Source organism: Oryctolagus cuniculus, chromosome 5, assembly GCF_964237555.1.
Source record: "Oryctolagus cuniculus chromosome 5, mOryCun1.1, whole genome shotgun sequence".
Classification (NCBI taxonomy): Eukaryota; Metazoa; Chordata; class Mammalia; order Lagomorpha; family Leporidae; genus Oryctolagus; species Oryctolagus cuniculus.
The window spans coordinates 17,447,825-17,456,087 of NC_091436.1; the positions used below are offsets into that span (position 1 = coordinate 17,447,825).

Sequence of the window (8,263 nt, forward strand, 5' to 3'; positions counted from 1 at the left end):
AAGATCGAGGGAACTCAGTTCCCCATGGATCACCAAGATCAGGACAAGAATAGAACCCGGAGCCAGCAACCCTTCGCGGGAGCAGGAAGAGGGCCGTATTTGAAACCGTGATTGGCAGCAAGTGGACAGGACAACTCATGATGTGCAGAGGCTCACAAGCCAGATCTCCACGTGAACTGGGTGTTACTTCCCCTCTCTGTGCCTCCACTTTACCATCTATCAAATGGACAGAACAGCTTTCCCTCCATGGCATGTTATGGGGTTCAATGAGTTCATGCACAGCACTTAGCATGGTGCCTGGTGTTCATGTAGACATCTTGACAATATATTGCTTCACCCACCTACCTCCAATCATTCAAACTTGCAAAGTTCCCAAATATTAAATATAAGAAAAGCCCACATACCCAAAAAGCATACAGAATTTCTACAAACAACATCATAATATGAATGAAGAAGTACCTTCTTTGTCAATATTCATCTTATTGCTTTACCTTTATTTTTTAAAAGTTTTTTTGTATACTGACAAATTATAGTTTACAAGTATGGGAAACAAAATGATATTTTGAATACAGTTCAGATGGTTATAGTAGGCTAACAAACAAATCCATCGCCTCCAATGTTCAACTTCTTTGTGAAGAGAACATTTGAAATTTACTCTCCTTGTAAACTAGAAATGCATAGCACTCAATTATTAGCTGTATTTACCACACTGGGCAATAGATCTCAAAAATACATCAACTTCAAAATTCCTTGTTGATACTACCATCTTGGGGCTGTGGACTGGGGGAGGTAAATAAAGCATATTTATTTTGTGTGTGTGCTACTTCAAAATCAGTGCAAACAGTCTTCAAAAAGCTCATGGGAAATGAGCATAACAAAAATAAAAAAGCCATGCTTGACTTCAAAATTGCTTCTGCAGCAAATCAATCATATCTTTTCGTTCCATTTTCCATGAACTTCTTGAATACAAATATCCTTGTGTTATGAGAATAATAATGCAAACAGACAATTAAACCACATTACTATTTGAGTGGTAAAGGTAAAACGTGGGCAAATGCTACCACAGAAGTAAAGATACCATAGGGACTAAGGGTGACCAAAATGACCACCTGTCTCCCATGGAATTAGCACTGTGCTGTGGTTAATGAACTCCCCCCAACTCGCCTTGATGGGAGGAAGCCCTCAGCGCCACCGTCTTTGTTACCGTGTAAGCTGCAAGGTCTCTGACAGATATTTAACGCTTTGGCTCTTTGAGGACTGAAGAGATGTGTCTAGAAATGCATCCTCTGTTCCTTTCAGAAAGATTCGGTGGGGTTTTAGACCAGCTGACATAAGGTACTGTCACTTCTGCTTGCTTTGGAATTCTCCTCTGTTTTTCCCACAGGCGTTTTGGAAGATGCGTGCCCTCCTATGAGCTTCCAGTGCGACCCTCACACAGAGCACTTCTGCCAATGGGTGTGGCGTTGATGTTTCTTTGAAAGCAAATCCGTGCTGCAGTCAGAGCTGAGGATGGCGCAGGCCCGGCTACCAAGGACCCGGATGTAGAGAGGGCAGTTTCACCATTGAAGACACCGCTCATGGAAAAATCAACCTGTCAGGACAGGTGGCTTTAGTGTACTGGGTACTGCAGGGGCACAGGGTCTCCCAGCCACATAGACCAAAGCGTCCAGGACCCTGGCTACGGATGCACACAGGAGGCAGGGTTCATGCCCACTGGGTAACGCACTTGACACAGATCCACGGGTCTGACGCCAGCTTCCCACTTTCTTTCACTCTATCGTGGATTCATTCTGAGCCTAGAATGCACCAAGTACTGTTGGCAGCACCTGGAGTACAAGAGCGAACGCAACATCAAGCGCTTGCCCTTGGGGAACCTGCATCCTAACCAGGGAATCAGAGAATAAGCAAGCGAGTAGACAGATATGGAACGAGTTGTAGGAGGAGACGAGCGTTATGACGACACAGTGGGCAGGGAGACTGAGCGAGGGTGGGGAAGCTGCGTCAGACCCTGCCAGTCCTCCGAGTGCATAAACTATTTCATTCCTTGGGGCAAAATACTTTGAATATTCTTCGAGGTCCTGCGAGATCCGACCACCCTTCCCACGACCTCTCTGCCCTCACCTCCTCCTTCTCCTTCCTCCCCTCCCCTCACCAGTGACTCTGACCGAGATGCTGCGTCTGGAATGTGCTGCTGCCAAGCCCAGGAGAGTCTCAGCCAGCCTCCTGCCAGGCACGTTCCTTCCGGGGAGGGTTTTCTCCAGCAATCTCCTGCCTGAGCTGCTCTCGCCCAAGCATGCTCTTCCCTCCCCGCTTCGCCTCATTCATGTCTTCACTCGGATTTCACCTGATTTTTAATTACTTACTTATTTTTTTAAAGACTTACTTATTTGAAAAAGTTACAGGGAGAGGGAGAGACACTCAGAAAGAGAGAGATATCTTCCATTGCTTGTTCACTCCCACATGGCCACGATGACTGGAGCTGGGGCTGAGCCAAAGCCAGGAGCCAGGAGCCAAATGCTCCTTCTGGGTCGCCCATGTGGATGGCAGGAGTTCAGGTCCTTGGGCCATCCTCCACTGCTTTCCTAGGTGCATTAGCAGGAAGCGGGATCACAAGTGGAGCAGCTAGGACTCAAACCAGCACCCGTACAAGATGCTGTGACACGATGCAGGCACCTAGATTTCTTGAGATTTGCCCCACGCCATAGATGATATGCAATCTGCTATCCTATCCCCAGTTCCACATCTACAATATCTCTTACGCTATGAACCTTTCTTCTGTAACTTACCACATCCAACGCATCCCATCACATACTTGGCATCCTTTGGTGCGTCTGCTTCATCACTCGACTCGTCAGACCCCATGCTGCAGTCACTGGACACTTTAGCTTGTGCCTACAAAGAGCCATAAACTTCTGGGAGTTTGCATCCACAGATGGTGGGCCTCCTCGGGCAATGACTAATAAGGGCCAAAGAGCCCTTATTATAAGGGCCAGCTTCCTGGCCCGGATGAATCCAGACATAAAGGACACTCCAAAGTTCTGCAGGATCCAACCAAAGCTTTGCTCCCAGGAATTTCACCTGCAATCATATCTTTGCTTTACTTCTGCCCCTTCCCTCCTTTCCTGGTCGACTCTAACCCTCACTGGGTTCTCCTGGAAACATTCCTTGAGACATGGCTTCCCCCAAATCCTCATCTCAGAATCTTCTGAGGAAGTAGTCTTGGACTAAGGAGCAGCCGTAGGAGGAACAGGGGTGGGTCAGCCCATGGAGCAGGAAGGAGGGCGGAGTGTCAGGTTAGATGGGTGGTGAGTCTGGGAGAGGGAAGAGAGGGAGGGTGCCTTCTGGGTGTTTCTATGGTGTCAGTCACGTGGAAAACAAGGTCTCCAGTTGGGAGGGGAGGAATGCTGCAGGATTTGAGGAGATGTCTGGGAGAGGGAAAGAATGAGTTCCCCGAGAAAACGTGGCCAGTCCTGCTCCTGCTTTAACTCAACATTTGCGTCTAGGTGGCTCGAGTTTTTGAGAACTCGGTGAATATGGCAAATCCCGCTGCCAAAGCACCGGTTTCACCCACGGAGGAAGGTAACAAGAACACAGAAGTGCTGAGGGAGTGTCTGCGGCTGACGTTGCCTTGTGTCTCCCAACAGAGCAGCTGGCACCACCACGAGTTAAACGTTTCTCTCTGTGACATCATCACCGCTCACGCAGAGGCTGGACATGATGGGGAAACCTCACGTGCCTCTGGAATGACTGGAATGAGGAAGAAGTCTCCCATCTCCTGTCTGAACACACAGTCTGTGTGCTTTTTTAATTCCTAATAGCATGGACTCATCCCTTTCCCCATCTCAGTTAGAAATAGTTTATCAATATGATGTATGTTCCAGTGTTTATCCAGGTATCTGCACAGCCAACTCTCCAGCAGCCCTGCTGTTGGTTAATCATGCTCCTTCCAGCCCTCAAGGAGGTAGGTGGAATGCCTAATTGCATATCCCATTATCTCTCCCCAAGAGCCAGCCACGCTCAGAGAGAAAGGGACATCACAAGTCGGGATGGGGACAGGAGGAAGAGGTGGGCTGGTTATCTGCCACCTTGTAGGGTTTTCATTCTTTCTCTGTGTCCTCACAGCTGAGGATTGCAAGGTGAACCCATGCTCTGGACTTGAGCTTGTCACCTCCAGACTTGCTGGAGTGACCTAGACCGTACAGTATGCCCGACTTATTTTGTTTCCCAAACATGACATAGAACAAAAGCTGAGAGGTGCGTAGTGCATGTCATGTTTACTGATGCTGTTCATGGGAGGCCATGCGAACCTGTCTGAATATCATTGAAAGGTCCATTTCAAGTGGTGCTAATTCAAGGCAAGCTGACTCATTTAGACAAAACAATCCTCTCATTTCCCTTTGAGCAATTGTCAAGCCCGCTTGACGCAGAGTGAATGACCCTCAGATGCAGAGGGGGCTTGGCTCGGCCTGTCAGTGTGGATTTGGCAGCATGAATTGCTCCAAAGAATCCTGATTTCTTATGCATGAACTGCTGACCCTGACACCGGGGGCCCGGAGAGGGGCCTGGAAGGAAGGTGAACTCCCGCTGAGTCAGCCCCTCCCAGCAGCCTTTCCACCCTGTCAGCAGAACTCAGGCTTTCCTCTCCGCCCTCTTCCACCCTCTTCCGCCCTCTTCCGCCCCTGTCCACGTCCTGTCCCTGGAAGCGCTTCTCGGTTGCCAGGAATCATGGCCGTTTAGGAAACGATCCAAGAAAACTGGGTGGCGGCTGTCCCCGTCCCATGTAGCCATGCAGGGGCCCTGGGCCTCACAGCAGGGTCCCGGGTGTAGAAACAGCCAGGCCTAATGGAGGGGACACTGGGCCGGCCAGCAGAGAGGCCTTCCGTGACCCTAGCTCCGAGTGAGGGGGTGGGCCAGCAGGCCGGCCTTTCCCGAGGGCCAGTCTTGCTGAAGACAGCGAAATGTTCTACGGGTTTCCAGGGATCTCCTCTAGCTCACTTACCTGGAGCAATTCCTCCCAGTGTTGAAGCTGCCAGGGCCCTGGGGCAAGGCCATTTCTGGGAGGTGGTAAGGCAGCAAGAAGGAAAAGGCCCCAAAGCGAGCATAGCTGCCCACGGCAAGGGGTAGGGAGTCAGAGGACACAGCCTTCACACCAACACTGGATCCCCGACCGGAGAAGCATCTCAGGTGTTCCATTTCAAACCGTTACTAGCACTCCCAGGTGCGAGAAATCTTTCAAATGCCTCCATTGGGAAAACAGGCTGATTTCCTGTCCGGGCTGAGCAGCAGCCCCGGGACCCACTGCTACGCTTCATGAGCTCTCTGATGACAGGGAGATGGACAACTTGATGTCAAGCAGTGAGGCACCCAGGAGTGCCCGCAAACAGCCCTCAGTCGCAGGTGACAAAGCCCTCCTCGAGCCTCAGCTTTCCTCCGCGGCTGCCGCGCCAGCTCACAGATGCACAAGCTGTGCACTGGCTCTCTAGCATCCTGGTCTCAGAAATTCCAAGAGGCCCCCACAGAGGACCCACAAAGAGCCCTGTGTGCACACACACCCCCTGTCACCGGTAAAGCCTGGCGTGGTGAGTGGTGCTTTTCACACTTCACATCCTGGAGGCTTATCTTGTGACTGGTGAGTGGAGCACCTGTTTGCACGGCCCACCCTTATCTGAGAGTCTGCCTCTTAGACACCTGGGCAGGTGGAAAGCCTCTTTTTTTTTTTTTTTTTTTTTTTTTTTTTTTTTGCAGTCCTCACATTCCTGAGTTCTGTGTGTCAAACTGGTATGTTCAGTGTGCTCGTCGGACCTGACCAATAAGAGCACCTCTTTAAATGGTTTCTGCACTCTACTTTTAGGGGAAAGAAACTAGGCAATCTAAAGGGAACAACTGATACTACGGCTTTCAAAACAATAAGGCAACACTAAAACATCTTGCAGAATGAGGTGGGCCCAATACATGCTGAACCAGTTTCTGACACTTCTTATATTTGTGTATACTTAATAACCCTACCTGATATTTAGAATGAATAATTACTCTGGGACCCCTCACCATAAGAGAAAGAGACCATCAGAATCAACATTTTACCCCAATGCAGGAAATTGAACCAGGTTTTTAGAAATACAGGTGAGCTAATAGAATAACAAAGACACGCGGAGAGAGGGCTTGGTTGGCATTCTTAGAGAGAGCTCATTTTCTGCTGATGGTGGTCAAGATCTTATCACGAGGTCCTCATAACCAGAGCATCTTTTTCATTGCACTGGCTCCCCAGCGTCCATTGTCACTGGTCTTCCCAGCAGCCCAGAGCTCTTTTCTCTTATGGACAGGGAGACTCAAGACCATCTGATAAAACTGATGTAGGGTAGCTCTACATCAAGTTAGCAAGACAGACATATTTTTAACTGCCTCTAAAAGATTTTTACTGATTAAAAAAAAAACTTATTTGAAAGGCCTGGCCAAACCCAATAGCCAGGAACTAGATCCAGGTCTTCCCATATGAGTGACAGGGACCCAACCACTTGAGCCATCATCTGCTGTTTCCCAGAGTGCACTAGTAGGAAGCTGGATCAGCAGCAGAGTAGCTGGAACTTGCACTGGACTCTGATATTGGATGTGGGTGTCCCAAGAGTGGCTTCACTCACTGTGCTGTGTCACCTACCCTAGATGCTAACAGTGGATTCAGGTCAACAGGTACTGAGCACCTGCCATGCCTCCATTGTGACAAGGAATACAGACATGGAAAAATGACAATCCTCCCTTTGGGGGAGAAACATCTTCCTTAGAGAATCTTTCCGAACAAACGTTTACACATATTTTTGTAATTGAGCTTGAGATGTGCATTTGACTCTTTCATTTGTAACTTTTAAAAAAGATATATTTACTACTTTATTCTTTTGTATTTTTTGTTCTACTTAATACCATTGGTTGAACTATTTAATTAACACACAATTATTCTTTTTTTTTAAATTTATTTATTTATTTTTTTTGACAGGCAGAGTGGACAGTGAGAGAGAGAGACAGAGAGAAAGGTCTTCCTTTTCTGTTGGTTCATCCCCTCAATGGCCACTGCGGCTGGCGCACTGCGCTGATCCGAAGCCAGGAACCAGGTGCTTCTCCTAGTCTCCCATGCGGGTGCAGGGCCCCAGGACTTGGGCCATCCTCCACTGCACTCCTGGGCCACAGCAGAGAGATGGACAGGAAGAGGAGCGACTGGGACAGAATCCGACCAGGACTAGACCCAGTGTGCCGATGCCGCAGGCTGAGGATTAGCCTAGTGAGCCATGGCGCCAGCCAACACACAATTATTCTTAGGTGTTTAAATTTAACTGAAAAGTGATCCCTATTAAATATAAGAGTGGGAAAAAGAGAGGGAGGAGATGTACAGTTAAGCACATGCTCACTCGGACTTACCTCTAATGGTAGAGTTAGAAACTTGCCAGGGGATTCCAATTCAATTCCATCAAGGTGGCATGTACCAATGCCATCTCACTAGTCAAAGTGATCAGTTTCAGTTCAAAATTATATGATATTATATTTTCAGTTCAAAATCATAATGATGGGATTAAGTGTCAAAGGGATCACATAAACAAGACTAGTGTCTGCTAATACTAACTGATAGAATAAAAAAGGAGAGAACAATCCAACATGGGAAGCGGGATACACAGCAGACTCTTAGAATGGCAGATGTCCTAAACAGCACTCTGGCCTCAGAATCAGCCCTTAAGGCATTCAGATCTGGCTAAAAAAGCCCATGAGAGTATTTCAGGCACGGAAAGCCAAGACACTCTGGCAAAAAAAGAAAAAATGAAAAGATCTCTGTGAGTGAGATCCCAGTGGAAAGAACGGGCCATCAAAGAAGAAGGTACCTTTCTCTGAAGGGAGGAGAGAACTTCCACTTTGACTATGGCCTTGTCTAAATAAGATCAGAGTTGTCAACCTCAAGAGGCTTCCATAGCCTTGGCAGCTCATGACAAGAGCCTCGGGTGATTACTGACACCATAAATAAGAGTGTCAATTGTTAAATCAACAATGGGAGTCACTGTGCACTTACTCCCCATGTAGGATCTCTGTCCTTAATGTGTTGTACTATGTGAATTATGGTATAACTAGTACTCAAACAGTACTTTATACTTTGTGTTTCTGTGTGGGTGCAAACTGTTGAAATCTTTACTTAGTATATAATAAATTGATCTTCTGTATATAAAGATAATTGAAAATGAATCTTGATGAAGAATGGGATGGGAGAGGAAGTGGGAGATGGGATGGTTGT

The 8,263-nt window shown here is 47.8% G+C and overlaps 1 long non-coding RNA gene across 1 annotated transcript in view; it reads left to right on the forward strand.

Annotated features, from left to right (window-relative positions):
- LOC127488291 (uncharacterized) overlaps positions 1 to 8,263 on the forward strand; it is a 52,068-nt gene extending 43,805 nt beyond the window's left edge. Inside the window, exons 2-3 of the long non-coding RNA XR_007915899.2 lie at positions 1,385 to 3,961; positions 6,986 to 8,263. This is a non-coding gene — a long non-coding RNA (uncharacterized lncRNA). The remainder of the gene's footprint in view (positions 1 to 1,384; positions 3,962 to 6,985) is intronic.